The 16143-nt window shown below is 49.9% G+C and overlaps 1 protein-coding gene across 2 annotated transcripts in view; it reads right to left on the bottom strand.

The window, feature by feature from the left end:
* FAM83H (family with sequence similarity 83 member H) overlaps window positions 1–16011 on the bottom strand; it is a 29054-nt gene extending 13043 nt beyond the window's left edge. Inside the window, exon 1 of one of the 2 annotated variants that reach the window (XM_006030137.3) lies at window positions 15898–16011. The gene's annotated coding sequence lies outside the window, so the exon portion shown is untranslated. Of the gene's footprint in view, window positions 1–7617; window positions 7810–15897 lie in introns of those variants that run through there. The other variant, XM_025211717.1, reaches the window with a different exon arrangement.
* Between the last annotated feature and the right edge of the window lie 132 nt (window positions 16012–16143).

The following is a 16143-nucleotide window of genomic DNA, read 5'->3' as shown; positions in this document are numbered from 1 at the left end:
GCCCCCGAGCAACCAGGGAGCAGGCATGGCAGCAGGGAGTCGGCCTGGAGCTGGTCTGGGTGGCTGCCTCCGGCCGGCCCGGAGCAGAGCAGGAAGGAGCGTTATGGCCAGGCGGAGATCCCTGGGTAGGGCAGACTCCCTCGGCAGCAGGAGGTGCAGGAGGAGCCAGCAAGCGGGGAAGCCCCGCTCCCAGGCTCCCCTCTACCTGTGAAAACCGATCCCGAGGGCAGCACCCAACACCTGGGCTGGATTTCACCAGACGGGAGCAGGGAAGCTCTGACGGATTGACACGCCTGGAGAACCTGCATCGCGGCCTGGCCGGGCTCACAGGGCAGAGCCAAGGTGGACGAGCCAGACCAGCCTGAGCCAGGCCTTGCAGCACAGCGCCTAGAGCAGGGAGCACAGCAGGCCCTGCCCCACCTGGACCTGAAGTGCTGCCCCTGCCCTCCATCATCCTCCGCAGCCTGGGCTCCCCCCCCCCCCGGGGTTCCCCCGACCCGGGGGGCTCTTCCGCCCGGGCCCCCCCCCCCCCCGGGTCTCCCCAGTCCTGAGGGCACTCTCCTCAGACGCCTGAATCCTCCCAGGGCAGAGGCAGGCACACATCAAGACTTGCAATGGGGACAGCTCCCCCCATGTCTAATAGCCTGTGATCTGTAGACAGTGAGGGAAAGCCCCTGATCTGTAATCCCTGGGTTATGCTTTTAATGGATTAATACATTTTCAGCAGGCTGATATCAAGCTTATGTAATACAGAGGACAAAGAACAAGAACAAAAGCAAAACAGAAACACTTTTAAACAAGAACACTTCTGAAATGCTGCTCTGCACATGCCAGCTGATCCTGAACAGAACGCTCAGGGGTAAATCAAAATCAGCTGTCCCTTGGCAAGTGACTGGCTCAAACTGGAAGGAGAGTTCAGAATGGAGAGGTTTTAGTTGGGTTTAACTGGACTGATACCAGTGTCTCCATCCTCCATCCAAAATAGCGTCTGGAGTTTGGGTTTTTCACCCTATGAACCTGGAATTCTTCTGTCTGACTTAATCTGCAAGACATCTGGTAAAGTGTCTGCCTTCCTTTATATTCTGCATGGTGTCAATTTAGTAGCAATGGTGAAAAATTGCTCTACCAGAAACTGAAGGGTTAACACGTACTGTTCTAATGCAGGTGAGCCCAGAGTGCTGTCTTGGCTCTCATTAGAGAGATGCAATTAGGAAGCTTGGAACTTTAACTCAAGGCTTCATCAGGCAGACGAGCGAGGGTAGAAAACGTGTCCTGTTCTGCTTGCAGGGAAACTGAAAACCCTTAACAACCGCCTGTGAACCAAAGCCTCTAGGCCCTGCCTGCAGCTTTGCAAGGGGCTGATTGTGCAAACCAGGCTGTTGCTCTTATCAGCGACTTGGCTCAGAAATATGGGCAGAAGGTTGACTGCAGCCTAGAACACTGCTAACCCCTGTTATCCAATGCGTGCACGAGCTGATCTCATGCCCGTGAGCAAGCAGAGCCCTGCACCGCCCCAGCAAGGTAACAGGCAAGACCCAAGCGTTGGAATGCAGAGTCCACAGACGGGGTGCAGCTTTCCGCAAGTCTCACAAGGCCTTTCTCCTGACCAGCTTCTTAAAGAGTTTAGCTGGGTCTATATTGCTAGTGCGCTGGCTGCACTTTTAATCCCAATAACTCAGCAGGTCTCCTGATCTCGCCCCATGGTTGGGCCTGTCAGGAAAAACGTCCTCAGAACTGCAGTGCTCAAGAATCTGTTTCAGACTTGATCTTGGAGGCTCAGATTTGCAATCAACCCACCAAACCTGGCAGTGGTGGGCATCGCTGTACGTCACATGAGGACAAAAGCACACCACTTACTGCTGACACTTCCTTACCCCCTACTTGGGAAGGTCCTTAGGCATAACTGCTTCTAGTTACTACCTATTCACAGTTACTTTTTGAGATCACAGTAGCAAGGAGAGAGCAGCACAAAACCTGGATTAAGGGGGGAGGGAGCGGGGAGTTCATTTATTTCTGGGCTTTTCTGGGAAGCATTTGGTGGATAAGTGTGGACTTCAGCTGAGACACTGAGGTAGAAGCCTGGGACAGTTATCTGCCTCTCTCAGGGGCCCAATGTCAACGTTTCTAGCAGAGGGTGTGTAGAACGTCTTCCCTTTCATTCTCCAGCTCCTCATTTGTTCCCATGACAAAGTGCCAGAGCCTGGCATGACTGCAGACAAGGGCAGGTATGTACTACAGATCTTCTACTCCATCTGGACTTTACCTGTGGTCTTGTGAGAGAGTTTAAGCTCCCAAAAAACAACATCTGGGGAGAGAAAGATCCCTGCAAAAGGCTGTCCTGTTGAAGTCTGACTGTTTGGCAATCTCATTCACCCACAAACACAGAGATTCTGGCTTAGCTGAAGAATGAGTTGCTCTACCAGCCAGGGAAATGGGGAGGGGGTGGGGGGCTTCCAATCAGTTTAAAGTTTTCCACTGGTGTAAATGGAGAACTCCACTTTGGCCAGCGATCTGCTGCTCAGAACGTGCATGAGCGGTAGGGAAATCAAGCCCAAAATGTTAATTCTGGAAACAATAATGTGACACCAATCTGCACCAGAGCATCTGGCCCAGGGACAGAGCTAGAGGATCACAGCTGGGCAGTCTGTATGGACTCAGCCCAGAGATGTTGCTCACCGCAGCTCCTGCTGTAATCAGCAGCAGATGCTCGGTCCCAGGTTTGGTCAGCTGGAGCTCACGTGATAAACGACTACAGCAGTGCTTCTCAAACTATCTGATGTGGTGGACTGGCAATTTTTTTTCCAATGGGCCAGGGCCCGGTCCCCGGTTCAGCTGGTGGCAGCAACTGCGTGTAACAGCACTACACAAATGCGCGACCGGCTGTTTCTTTCTCTTTCCTCACCTCGCACGACGTGACATCACCTGGAGTGTTGGAACGTACGAACATGGCGCTATGACATATCAGTGTTATGCTTCTGAAAAGATCTTTCTTTCTTTCCTGGCAACTCGCTGAGGACCAGCGACAGGTGGCTCGCGGACTGGCACCGCTCCGCGGACCACCACTTTGAGAAGCACTGCTCTACATGACCATGTAACTCCTTTCATAGAAGGCAGACATATCCCAGTCAAAGTTCATTTCCTGCATAAGTACTAAAAGAGGGTGCCAGCATAAGCAATAAAACACAGCAGCAGAGTGAACAGTGGGTGTGCTGAGAGTTGAGATTTTATAAAGTTTTACATTAATGGTTTTCCCATTGCTTTTCCCATCTGGCCCAACTCGTGCCATTGTTAATCTAGTACTGGCAAGAAACTGTTGAAGATCTCCAGCTGTTTTATTCTAGCAAGGAAACATTTCTGTAGCTAATACTGTGCCTGCTTCTTCTTTCTGTGTAAACTATAGTGTGCCACTAGCAGAAAATAGGAGGAGCCCAACTGTCATCGGCATTGAGGCCCTGAAACCAGGAAGCTGATTAGGTGAGGCATGTTTACACAGCAGTTCATCTGGCTTTCTCTACAGCAAATGTAAATAGATCTCAGCTCACCAGGTTCCTTACACTGCAGAGCCTCAGATACTGATGACACTTGAGCTCCTCCTGTTCTCTGCTAATGGCACGCTACACTTTGTCTACATCATTTTGTAACTCCTTTCATGAAAGGTAGAAATGTCCCAGTGAAAGTTCTTTCCTGCATGTTCAAATCCTTGAAAGACTGCCATGAAGACGACAGGAATATTATTCTCCCTTACAACAGAGAGCAGGTTACAAGATAATAGGTTTAAATTGCAGCAAAGCAGATTTAGATCCAATCAAAGGTGACAATTCCTAATTTATGAATGATGGGACAGTGGAACAAGCTTCCCAGGGAAGATGTGAGATCATGAAAACCTCCAAGGCAGAATCGGGATAGGCATCTCCCTGGGAGGGCCTAAGGATGGCAAATGCTGCATCTGGGCAGGAGGCTGGGCCAGATGATCAGATGATCCCAGCAGGCAAGCCATTCCCCACACTGCAAAGAATAGCAAGAACCTGGGGATATCCATCTAACCTCCGGGAAACTTTCCCCACCCCAGATCTCACAACTGATTTAAACATAGGCATATGAGCAAGACACTATTTAGGCATTGAAGAAAAAAAGATTCTCCACACTAGCTCAGAGCACTGACTCACTAGCTTCACATCCCACCTACCTATTGCATCTCCAGCCACAGCTGATTTCTGATGCTCCAGAAGAAAGCAGGGGAGAAAGAAAAACAAACTCAGATTATATCTAGCCAATTGTCGGGGAGGGGGGCAGGGAAGAAGTAGAACTCCTTCTTGGCCCTTCAGGGTGAACCCTGAAGCATGAGATTTTTATCATTATTGTCTTAATGCAGAACTACAAGTGTCTTGAGCCTGATGAAGGCGATACAGACATCCCTGTTCTTTCCAAGGTCCACTGTGATAAGCGATAAAGAAGGGAATTTGTCAGTTCCAAAGCCAAAAACCAGCCACCCAACCATCCAGTCTGGCCCCCAAGCCCCATGTACACACAGGCAGGAGAAGCTAGTGAACGCACACATTTTAGAAGATATCTAATCTTGTAAAGACTCTAAGCAATGGTGAGTCAACCATTTTCTCTCGTAAACTTCCAATGTTCAGTTACCCTGACAGCTATGAAATTACATCTTATTTTAAGATTCAAATTAATCTAACTTCAGCTTCCAGCTATTGGATCTGATTATGACTTTGTCAGCAAGGCTGGAAAGCTCCTTGTGTGAGTACCTGAACACAATGATCAAGTCCCAGCTCAGCCTACTCCTTGATACCTTGAATGGCTTGAGCTCCTTCAGTCTCACACTGCGAGGCTTGATTTCTCCTCCGGATAACTGTTCAAAGAAGAGTCACAACTCATTTGAGTGTTTCCATTCATCTTGAAGTGTTGATACAGCATATTCTAGTCTAGTGGATACAGAGCACTGTTGTGTACAGGGACGGTTCATTTCCCTACTGGTACTGAAAGCTTACAACCAGCAGTTATCTGCACAACACCCCAAACCTTTCTTTAGCTCACTGTTTAAGACAGGCTCCCACCCAGACAGTATGTCCACTCTGTGGACAGTCTCCCAGCCTGCATTCTTGGTTTCCAAACATAGGTGTATTAAAATGCTTTTTATTAGTCAAGCCTTGGCCAAGGAGAAATCAGCCTCCTGGTATATCAACACAGCTGCATTTATCAGCTAGACCTGTAATGAGATCAATAAAGACAACTGGCTCATTTGACAGGACCTACCTCCCATGAACCAGGTTGATGGACACACATTTACCCTGTAACATATATGTTAGCCTCCAATGTGATATGAATGCATAGATTTAATAGATTTCATAGACATTAGGGGCTGGAAGGGAGCTTGTGAGATCATCAAATCCAGCCCCCCTGCCAGAGGCAGAAAGTCTGCAGGGATCAGATGAGCCCAGGAAGATAAACATCCAAATGTCTTTTGAATGAGTCCAGAGTAGGTGCTTGCACCACCTCTGGGGGGGGGAAGTCTGTTCCAGACATTTGGACTGTAAAGAAGTTTTTCCTTATATCGAGTGTGAATCAGCCTTCTAGAAGTTTGTGGCCGTTAGACCTAGTTATCCCTTGGGGAGCCCTGGCAAACAACTGTTATCCCAGATCCTGGTGTACACCCCCTTATATACTTATAGGCAGCCACCAAGTCCCCGCTGAGCCTTCTCTTCGCCAGGCTGAAGTCCCATGTCCCTCAGCCTCTCCCCTGTAAGGCTTGTTCTCTTGGCCTTTGATCATATGCGTGGCTTTCCTCTGGACTCTCCTAAGCTTATCCACATCCCTCCCGAAGTGGGGGCCCAAAACTGGACACAGTACTCCAGCTGCAACCTCACTAAGTTGGAGTAAAGCAGGAGGATGACATCATCCTGCTCTTTTCCAAACCAAAATAGAAGCATTTATCAAACACTCCCACCTTTTCTACATCATTAACAATTTCCAACTCAAAATTGGCCTATTCCATTAATAGGTTTGCTTTTGATCTGACTTAAATAGAAGGAAGTGTCCTTAATCCTGCCAGCCATAGATTTTCCTGGTGCCTGTACCTTTCCTCACAACTTTCTGCACTTAACAATCAGTGCAAGTTAGGGCGCAACTCATCATCGGAAGCAAACTCCTTGCTAACCAACAGGCACCAAGCGGGATACAACCTGGCCTTAACAATAAACATGAAACCTGTCAACTCCTTTGTTCTGCTACCACAGTTAACACCCCCCAGTGAAACCATCATAAGTCACGGATCCTACACGTCTATCCCAGGATGTGGTACATCTCATCCAGTGCACCACATCCTCTCAAGGAAACAGTGTGTGAAACTTCATTCTGGAGTATAGTTTTCTTCCAATCACAGAAAAAGATAAAGGGGAAAGAGAGACATGAACACAGATAGGAGAACATCTTTCACAGAATCATCACTCCCTTTCTGACACCTTCAAAAGACAGACTTGGGAAGAAAAATTAATTTGCTAACTGGGCACCCAGAACTAGGAACTTTCCACAAGCATTTACTTTATGGCTCATTACAGTCTATCTGATCCCCGTTACTCTCTTTGCACTCTACAGGTAATAATGACCCTCTTGAATGGTCTTGCTCTTCCACTTAGATTCTCCTTTTGACTGCCTCTCTCTCGTCTCTTAGCTACCGGATCGTGTTTCTTTTATCCCATTTTTATTTACAGATTGAGTTTTACACCAGCCTTTGTTCCATTTGCTATTTAGCTCAAGCGGTGTCTGCTTTTTTCTCAGATGTGAGGAAAGCTACTTGGTAGCCAGAAAGTCTGTCTACATCCTGCCCAACTACATAGCTGGTCCAATAAAAGACATCACTCCCAAAAATCCCTGCCTCACATTTTCCCTGGACCATTGTGGCTACACTATTACTGCAACACTACTACAACATGAGTTAGGCATTTTCTGTCCCCTTTTCTTGTATTTGTGGAAAGTATTCAATATATTTCTTCAGAATTTGTCAAGTAACATGAGGATTGCAATGTTAATATTTTTAGAAGGAAGTTGGAAATATGGAGAAGGTATACATAAAACAGCCTAAAAAGTGCCAGGTAACAAAGGACTCTTTATTTTAACAGAGTAGCAGGACAAGAATCAATGGCTGGGAGCCAAAGTCAGACAAATTCAAGTTAGAAATAAGGGTCAGAGTTTTAACAATGAGTATAACTAAGCACTGGCACAAGCTACCAGACAGACTGGTAGATTTGCTAACCTTAATATCCTCTAAACAAGACTGGACCCCTTTCTGGAAGATAAGCTTTAGTGAAACACAGCTTTTGGGCTCAATATAAAGGAAACACAACAAAATCCTATGGCCTGTGTTACACTAAAGATCAGACTTAGCAATCTAATGATACACAAATGTGTCTTCCCAAATTACTTGTGTGTTAACTAAAAGAACCCTGGATATTCTTGCTTACTCTTTGCCTCTTGCTCTGTTTTCTTTTGACCTCAACAACTTACTATGGTAATGCTCCTGCCTTGAGCAGGGACTTGGACAAAATTAAGCCTTGTTTTTCTATGATTCTAATTAAAAGTTATGCAGAAAAATGTATTTTCTCTTACCGCTTTTGTATGTACTGCCTACCAGTTTTAAGGAATACCGCCTTGTTCTTATGTTGCAATGACTTCCAGATCCCTTTTTTCTGAGCTGATAATGTTCATCTGGAATCCTGTGAAGCCTACAAGACATTCAGGTTTTTGTTCGAGCATGTTTTACTTTGTCCTTGTCACCATAGGACTTCAGCGACCACCACAATGCCTCCACCTTGATTGGTTAGTTTCCTGTGACATTTCTCACAATCCTCTCTGGACTTAGAGTAAGTACAAAAAGCTCTGTTGTTTTCATGCTCCGCTCTTTGCAGCACGTTCCCCCTTTTCCTGATTGTTAGAATTTTTGTCTTTGCATGGAACCAGGGCATCTTGTTAAATTCTTCCCTAGTGAATATTGATTATTTATTTCTACTTGTTTTGTGCTTTTGAATCAAGACAATAAATACCTTGCTCCATGACTACTTGGTTTCTTTAGTAAACTCTTGCAAGATCTTGTTCAAAGACCTTTTGAAAATATAACATCAACAACTAATTCTCTGTTATTCACTATCTTATTGCTATGTTGAAAGATTGTTAAAAAAGAATCAGAAAGTTAAGATCAGGAAAGACCATTAGGTAAAGCTGAATGCCCCGTATATCACAGGTCATCACATTTCAAACACATGGCTCTGTATTAATTAGTGAGACACGTTTCCATTGCAGAAATCTGGCTGGTTAGGCTTTATCTTGTCAAGACCTTCTAGGTGTTTTGTCATTTCAGCCCATTTGTCATGCACAGATGTCAGGCTTTCCTGGTTCAGTCCTAGAGCCCTTTTTTAACATCAGCACATCAACCACTCTCCAGTCTTCTGGAAGGCTGGCTACTTTATTAATGCACGCTTTTACTAACAGCTCAGCCCCATTGTTCCCAGACATTTCAGAAACCCCAGGTGAGGCTGGTGACTCTCAAGAAGAGCAGTGCTAAATTGACTAGTATTTCTTCTTCTGCAGGCTTCTTGCTCTGGGTGCAATTTCGAGGAATTGTCCCCAAGGTTCCCCACATGCTGCCTGTTTACTGGTGTCATCTGGATCAATTTTCCACATTGTGAGGGACCCTCCTTTGCTTCTGTAATGTCTCCAGCCGGTATTTACTCAATTGTCCCCTTGTGCTTCTGGCTGTTCTGGTCCTTCTAAACTTAGCAGTTCCAAACTCTCCAAGCTATTAATCATTATCAGGCAGTCTCTGAACCCACTCTTCGCTGCATCCTCTCCAAGATGGAATGACACAGAACTGAGCACTGCATCCCAAATGACAGCATCCCATGGAAGCATAATAATCCCTTTCTATAAGTGGCTCGCTGTTCTGAGCTCTTCTGTCACTGAGCCACCCACAGTGACAACTGGGTCATTCCCCCCAACCTCTTACATGTATGTGTTGCTGTTCATGGTTTCTACTACTGTAGCAACACCAGACCCATTGAAGATCAGGACTGCATTGGCTTAGGTCAGCGGTTCTCAACCTTTTTAGACTGGAGACAGTCTAACCTTTTAGACTGCTAGACCCAAGGCACCCCTTGGACAATCGTGATTCTTAGCTTTCACTTGTTTTTTGAATACAGACAAAATACAGCAATTCTTCTGTTGCAAAGAATTCAGAATGACCACAGCAGTCCGAATGTTTTCCTATATGAATGGATTCTTATCTGAATTCTCTGGGTTCATCTTGCGAATCATGCATGGGGGTTTGCACACCAAACAGTGCAAGTATTGAGCAGCACCCTGTGGCACGCTTCAAAGGATTTTGTGACACCCCTGGGTGCCCCAGCCCCCTGGTTAAGAATCACTGGCTTAGATACCGCACAAGCAAGTCAGCCCCTGTCTGAGAGAGATCTCGCAAGCTCGGCTCCACCAGACAACCGGCAGATGAAAGAGAAAAGTGGGCCAGGGGCCAAGGGAGCAGAAAGAGGAGCATGTTCAGCACAGTCGGCCTAGCCCCAGCTTGCCAGAGCTGCAGGACAGGAATGTTTTGTAGGCGTCAGAGCAGAGGCAACTTCCAAGAAAGGATTTGATGAGCAAGCTTCTGACTCCTGACAGGAACCATCCCTCATGTAATGGCATCAAGGTGCTGGAGAGGCAGAGCTCACCAGGCATGAGAGGTTGGTGTCATCTGGTAGAACAGAGTGGGGGTCAATGGCGTGGTCACGGATCTGATCCACAGGGAGAGGCTACCCTACAAAGGACCTAAAGGATAAAGATGAGGCATTTGTGACACGAAGGATTCAGCAGGCCTCCCAATGTGAATGTCACCTCCACTAAAGCCCAGTTACCAGGATTTTTTCTCAGTCTTCCTCATAGATGTATTGCTGCTGTTCCCTCTGCTCTCACCAGTCCAGATTCTCTGGTCTGCAGCCCTTTCCACTGCTACACGTGCACTTTATGGGGCCAGGACAACAAATACTGAATCCACGCTACTTCCACCTTCCATTGACTCTGGAGGCCTGTTGTTACAAATACTGGTGCAGTCACAGGACGGGAAGGAGTTCTGGATCAAGACTAGCCCCTGCCTTCACTGGGAGCCATGTTTAACAACCCTGGCCTGTCCCTGCAGCAGCAGGATGCTGGCAGTGCCCTTGTCCCTCTGCTTTACTGCGGCAGCTTAGGTGGGGCTTGGTGTTTTGGGGCAGTTGTGAGACAAGGCTGTTTGTGTGGTTTTGGGCATAGGATAGATCAGTGGTTCTCGACATTTTTAGACAAAAGGCACCCCTCATTAGCTTCCATGTACTGGATCAGACCATAGGTCCATCTTGCTTAGTATCCTCAAGTCTGTATTCCACCTTGACCCCATGAGCCACTGGGGACCCCAGCTGATGGCTCCTCCATGGAGCTGTTGCCACAGGTGTGTATCTGGTGCACTTCATGGATGCCCCACCTACCCCTTCTGTAACCAGAGGGAGACCCTGGCATACAGGTACCTGGAGTGCACCAGGCACAGTGCCCCTTCACTGCCTCTTCCAGAACCTCTTGCTGAGGTCCTGGCAGCACTCCTGCTTGTACGTGTTCATTCATGCACTCCTCGTCTGCAGCCCCACCAAGTCCCAGGACCTCCTGGTCAGCCTCATCTTGGCCCTAGCCAAGATAGCAATTTACATCACCAGGAAGGAGGCTTTGGCTGGAAGGGCCCCTGGGGACTGTGGGGCCACTTCCCTGTCCCTGATCTGATCCCATCTCCAGGCAGAGTTTCATTGGGCAGTGTCCTATGGCTCCTTGGACTCATTCAGGAACCAGTGAGCACTGTCCAGCGTGGTCTGCTGGGTGTCCCCTCTTGGTGCTCTTGTTTTAAACCTATGACCTCACTCCCATCCCTGTTATATTTTGATTTGTCCCAAGGAATCAGTTGTTGCTTACCCAGTGGCCTCCCTTCTAAGGATTATAGTGCTTCCTAGTGGGGATTGTCCCACAGTCCCTTATGCACCAAATAGGCCTGTGTCACATGGCGGCAGAGAGCAGAGGGTGCAAGGAAGAGCAAACAGGGTCTGACCACAGTTTTCCCCCTGTTCCTCTCTCACTTACAGCTGCCAGTATTTCAGGTCTAGGAAGCTCTGGCTCAGAGGCCATGCCCCTCACTCCCATGCTCAGTAGCTACTGAAGATACCAGCTCATAGCTTTGACTTGTTTGTTTTTCCTGTGGAAAAATAATAGAGCAATTCTGTTGCAAAGAACTCAGACACACACTATGGATTCCTCTTTGAAATCTCTGGGTTTATCCTGTGAATCATGTGTAGGTGTTCACACACCACACAGTGCTAATATTGAGTGGCACTCTACAACACCCTTAAAAGGCTCTCACGGCAGCACCACAGATGGGAATCCCTGGGTAAGAGAAACACTTGTACAGGATAGTTTAGATAGGGATGATCCTGCCTTGTTGGACTAGAAGTGACTTCCTAAGATCAATGCCAGCCTGACTTGTCTATGATTCCATTGCCTAGAATGATGCTCATCATCCTGCCATGGCCCCCAGGATCCTAGTGCATGAAACAGGCTCCTCTGTGCCAGGAACCAACCGTATGAACACGGAACCAGAAGATGGTCCCTGCCCCAGACAGCATGCAGCATAAGATGAGACAGGCCTTGTATATTGCCAGACAGGGCTGTACAGGAGAGCTGCATCATCCTGATAAACAGGGGTCTTGACACACCAGCTGCCTCAAGCTTCTGTGTAGCATGGTAGCAAAGGAGGAAGGGTTTGAAGGAGAACAGCAATGGTCTGTGGATGTTTGTGGGGGCCCCTCCCAGGCCTGAGGGCCAGCAGCTTCAGAAGAAAGCAGGAGGGTGCAGCTTGCAAATTTAACAAGCAGGATGTGAAGGCCTGAGTTGTGGGTGACCAGTTGCAGGAGCTGACTCCCACCCCTGAAGGCCTGGCCCTCCTTCCACTTGCCTTTCCCCAAGAAGCTCTGCTCCCAGGCACTTACGTGCAGGGATTGGCACAGCCAGAGGAGACCACGAGGGGCGATATGGGAGAGAAGGGAGAGCATGAGTCTACAGCCGGCAGCACAAGGAGGCACTGATGGCCTCTGTCTGCAGACAGAGATCGGTGTCCTGCACTCCCCAGTCACAACCCTGCCGGGAGGAGGAGGAGGCAGCTGCTTGGTCCAAGATCCTTCTAGGAAACCTCACACTGAGCAAGTCCGGGAGCGACCTTACTCTCCTCCACCTCACGTGCATGTGCTGGCGAGTGATTCCGCTAGGTCCAAGTCTCCTCTAACTCAGCTCCCTGAGTGCCACGAGGCTGAGTGGAGCCTGGGATGCCCATATTATGACTGTGCCCATGGAAGGGAAGCTATGACATGACACTGGTTGACAAAGACCTGAAGGCAAAGAGATGGCCAAAAGCAGACAGCTCTCGTCTGGGCAGCACACGGCACGGTCACCAAGTGCTAAAACGTAATCCAAAACTGCTCCTGACCCCTGGTCTGAGTCTAACTCTGAGGGCAAGGAACCACTGGAACCACTTGGGAGCATGGGGATTACTTGCCAGTCCTAAAATGTGCTCTGGTTTGCCCAGGAGCGAAAGTCTCCACACAGGAGCTGCAGGGATGTTACCTAAAAGACAGACCTGCTGACTGAAAGGGCCCCACCGGCCATGCAGACCCAAGAGCTGGGGCAGCCCAGAGACTCACTTTCCCTCATGCCATGCGTCTCCCAAGAGCAGTTTCCCCTCCAGCATGCAACTGCTTTAAGTCAGAGGAGCAGGCCGCTCACTCCACCTCCTGCTGCCTGACGGCAGCTCCTTCCTGCCAGCGCTCTCGCTGGTGCTTGTTGTTACATGCCCTGCCTGCACAACAAGTTCCCAACCTGGCCTGCTCGCTCAGCACGCCCTTGGCCAGACCTGCTTCCCTGCCTCAGACACTCCCAGGCAGCAAAGCCTCTTGGTGGGGCATGCGCCTGCAGACGGCTGCCTGGGATCAGTCCCCCAGAGAAGGGATGGTTCCACGTGGTCGCTGCCTGACCCAGCACCAGCCCTGCATTTGCCCGCATGCACACATGCTGCCTCTTGGACCAAGGTGTCTTGGCTGCTGCTTTGCCTTGGGCATCAGGCACGTGCCTTAGAAGCGGCGAGAGAAGAATCAACACTGACTACAGGAGCAAATGAGGAGAACCAGCACTGACTATAGGAGAGTCCCAGATGCTGCCAAGTCAGATAGAGCTGCCAGATCCCAGTGGGAATGGATATGACATATAGGGGTGTGAGTGCAGGAAGAAGTTCACCCTGGATGCACATCTACCTTTTGGACTGAGTTTACAAAAGGCTATGGCAGCAAAAAGGCCAGTTAGATTCTGAGGCAACACATGCATGACACTGCATGGATGGTCTCCGTCTCCCCCTCTATGGCAAAGGCATGGCTGCACCTGAAGCATCAGGTTTAGTCCTGGACACTGCATTAGCAGGTGGCCACTGACTACCTGCAGGGAGCTCAAACAGCTAGAGAGATAAATGGGCAGAGGAGCCAATGATGAGGACAGTTAGAGAATTAAACATTTGGTTTGACCCCGTGGAAGAAGTGGAACAGGCTCCAGTGTGCTCGTGCCTGCCAGACCTACTGCAGCAGGCAGAGCAGATTTGTTCTATCCAAGTCCTCCCTGCATGCTGGGTCAGGGCCCAGCCTTCCCACAGGCTGATTGTAAGTCCACCTAAGTCTACTACAGGTTGTACTCCTGCAGATAAGGGCTCCCTCCTGCCCAACCCTCTCTCCTTGTTACACCCTCTCCCTGTGGTGCAGCCAGCCCCTTTCGTTCTCAGTCCTATCCCAGAGTCCCCTGCACTGGCCATAGCGCTGCTGCCATGATCCGCAGGTTCTCCCAGTGTGAGGCCTGCCTGTCCACTGCACTCCAAGCAGGCTGACCCCTGCAAGTTTCCCAAATGTGGGAAACTCCACTGCACAATTCTGTGGCAACAGGGAACTGCATGTGTGCTTTCCCTCAGGCTTGCGCCTTCGACCTTTTGGCTAGGAGCAAGCATGACTAGGGGACATCTGAACTTTGTAACAACCACTGTGAAGGATCCTACAGCCCAGAGCCCCAAGGTGCCTGCCCATGGGCAAGGAACAGGTGACCAGACCTGCTTTCCAGAGGAGGAGGATGGAGAGTCCCTTCCTGAAGAAGAACAAATTGGGACTGGCCTGTCAGTGATGGACCTGGTACTGCTCTGAGCAGGGTCCTCATGTGCATCTCACACACTTGTCTCCGCTGATGCTTCTGAGCGATCACTCTCCCCTTGTGTTCACTGATGCACTCTCCAGGGTGTCAGCACTGAAACATGGAGCCAGACTGGAGATCAGCAACCTGCCCCCATTACAAAGAAAGCCCCTACTGAGGCCTCCCCTGGGAGGCTGGTGTGTGAACTGGCCAAAGTATTGGCTCTGGCTCCAGCCTCTCTCTTCTTGGTGCCTGGCTCTCCTGCCCTAACTGCTTGCGGTGTGTGTGTTTGTTGGGTGTGGGGGTTCCCATTCCTCATGCAAGGGAGTTTCATATAACATTGGAGGAATCCAGCCTGCACTCCACTTTAACCCCCTCTGAGGTCAGTAACGGAGCTAATTCACCTGATCCTTCCACTCCAGTTCAGTCTCAGGCTTGTCTTCCCTCGTACATGTGGTCACACAGTTTACCCCCTCAACATGCTCACAAACTCCTGGTCACAGTGGCACTGGGTACTGCTGGGTGGGAGCTGCACAGTGCTTGTGTGGACACCTCCTGCCCCTACTTCACTCTATTGCCCAGCCCATGCCAGAGAGATACCATTCTTGGGGGAAGGGAGAAACATTCAGTGCATCCAGGGGTGACAACATAGACCAGAGCAAGGCCAGGAGAAAAGCAGAAGGGAACCTGCAAGTTGCGTGCTTCGCTGTACAGTGATTACAGAGACCAGGTGTCAGCCTGGCCAACTATGCGCGGAGCAGGATCTCCTGCAAGACCACAGGGGTGAGGATATCAGAGTCGGTGACTTTCTGCACAGCAAGACAAACTAAATGCTGAAGAGAGATACTGAGGATAAGCGCTGTCTGACAAGAAAGTGGGTAACCGAGGGAGTAGAGGCCCCAGGCAGAGGACCTGTCAGTCTTGGAGAAGCCAATGCAATGCCATCTGGAGCGGCAGCAAGAGGGCACAGCACCAGGTAGGTGTAACTTGAGGATTGTGACACATCAGGAAAAACAATCAGCACATCCCTCCCTCTGCACGCAGCCAGGGCCTCTGTGCCCCTCGCCCGCTGGCCTGGGTTTTAGAAGCTGACTCCTGACTGTGCTACTCCTGCCACACAGGGTCTCTTGGGCCCAAGAGCTCACAGGGGATGTCTCAGCCCTGAACAGCTGGTTGAAACATTTGGGCACCTGAAACGCCTCCAGCCTGCCAGTCACACCGGGCTATGGGGCATGACACTGCGTCTCAGGCAGTTCCCTCTACAGGTAGGTAATGAGGACAGAGACGTTTCCAGACCTCCACCCTTGCCTCTGCCAGGGATGGCGCAGCATAGACCTTCTGTAGCTTGTGGGTGGGAGGAAGGTGCGTTGCCCTTGGCCCCTGGCACGAAGGTGTTTTATCCCTCCTGCTGCAGCCCCTCCACCAGCCCATGGAAACAGGCTACACCTTTCTAGCCCCATCCTACTCCACCTCTGAGGCGCATTAGGCCAATCCTAGTCCCAAACCTGCCTGTTTGCATCTCGGAAAAGCTCCAAATGCATCTATTTTTGTAGGAGGCAGTGATCTGGGCTGTAAAAGCAAGTCACAAAAAGCAGCGAGAGGGCAGCCGGGACCCACCCTCCTGCGAGTTTTCCCGGACTGGAGCAGGGCGGGACGGGCTTCAGCGGGGGAGAGGCGTCGGCCGAGGGCTCTGAAGTCAGGCCGGGTGGAGACGCACCTTACAGACCGACTGAGTAAGACCTACCGAGAGCACGAGCTCGTGTTAGGTGCCTGCGGGGCGCCGCCGGGCCTGACCCTGGTCCCGAGCCTGGCACCGAGGCGGCCGCTCCCGCAGCCCCGCGCTCTGGGCCCCCTGCCCGCTCC

This window comes from Alligator sinensis, unplaced genomic scaffold (genome assembly GCF_000455745.1).
Source record: "Alligator sinensis unplaced genomic scaffold, ASM45574v1 scaffold1029_1, whole genome shotgun sequence".
Lineage (NCBI taxonomy): Eukaryota > Metazoa > Chordata > Crocodylia > Alligatoridae > Alligator > Alligator sinensis.
The sequence above is the reverse complement of the archived record's forward strand: the minus strand, read 5'-3'. Positions and strand labels throughout refer to the sequence as shown.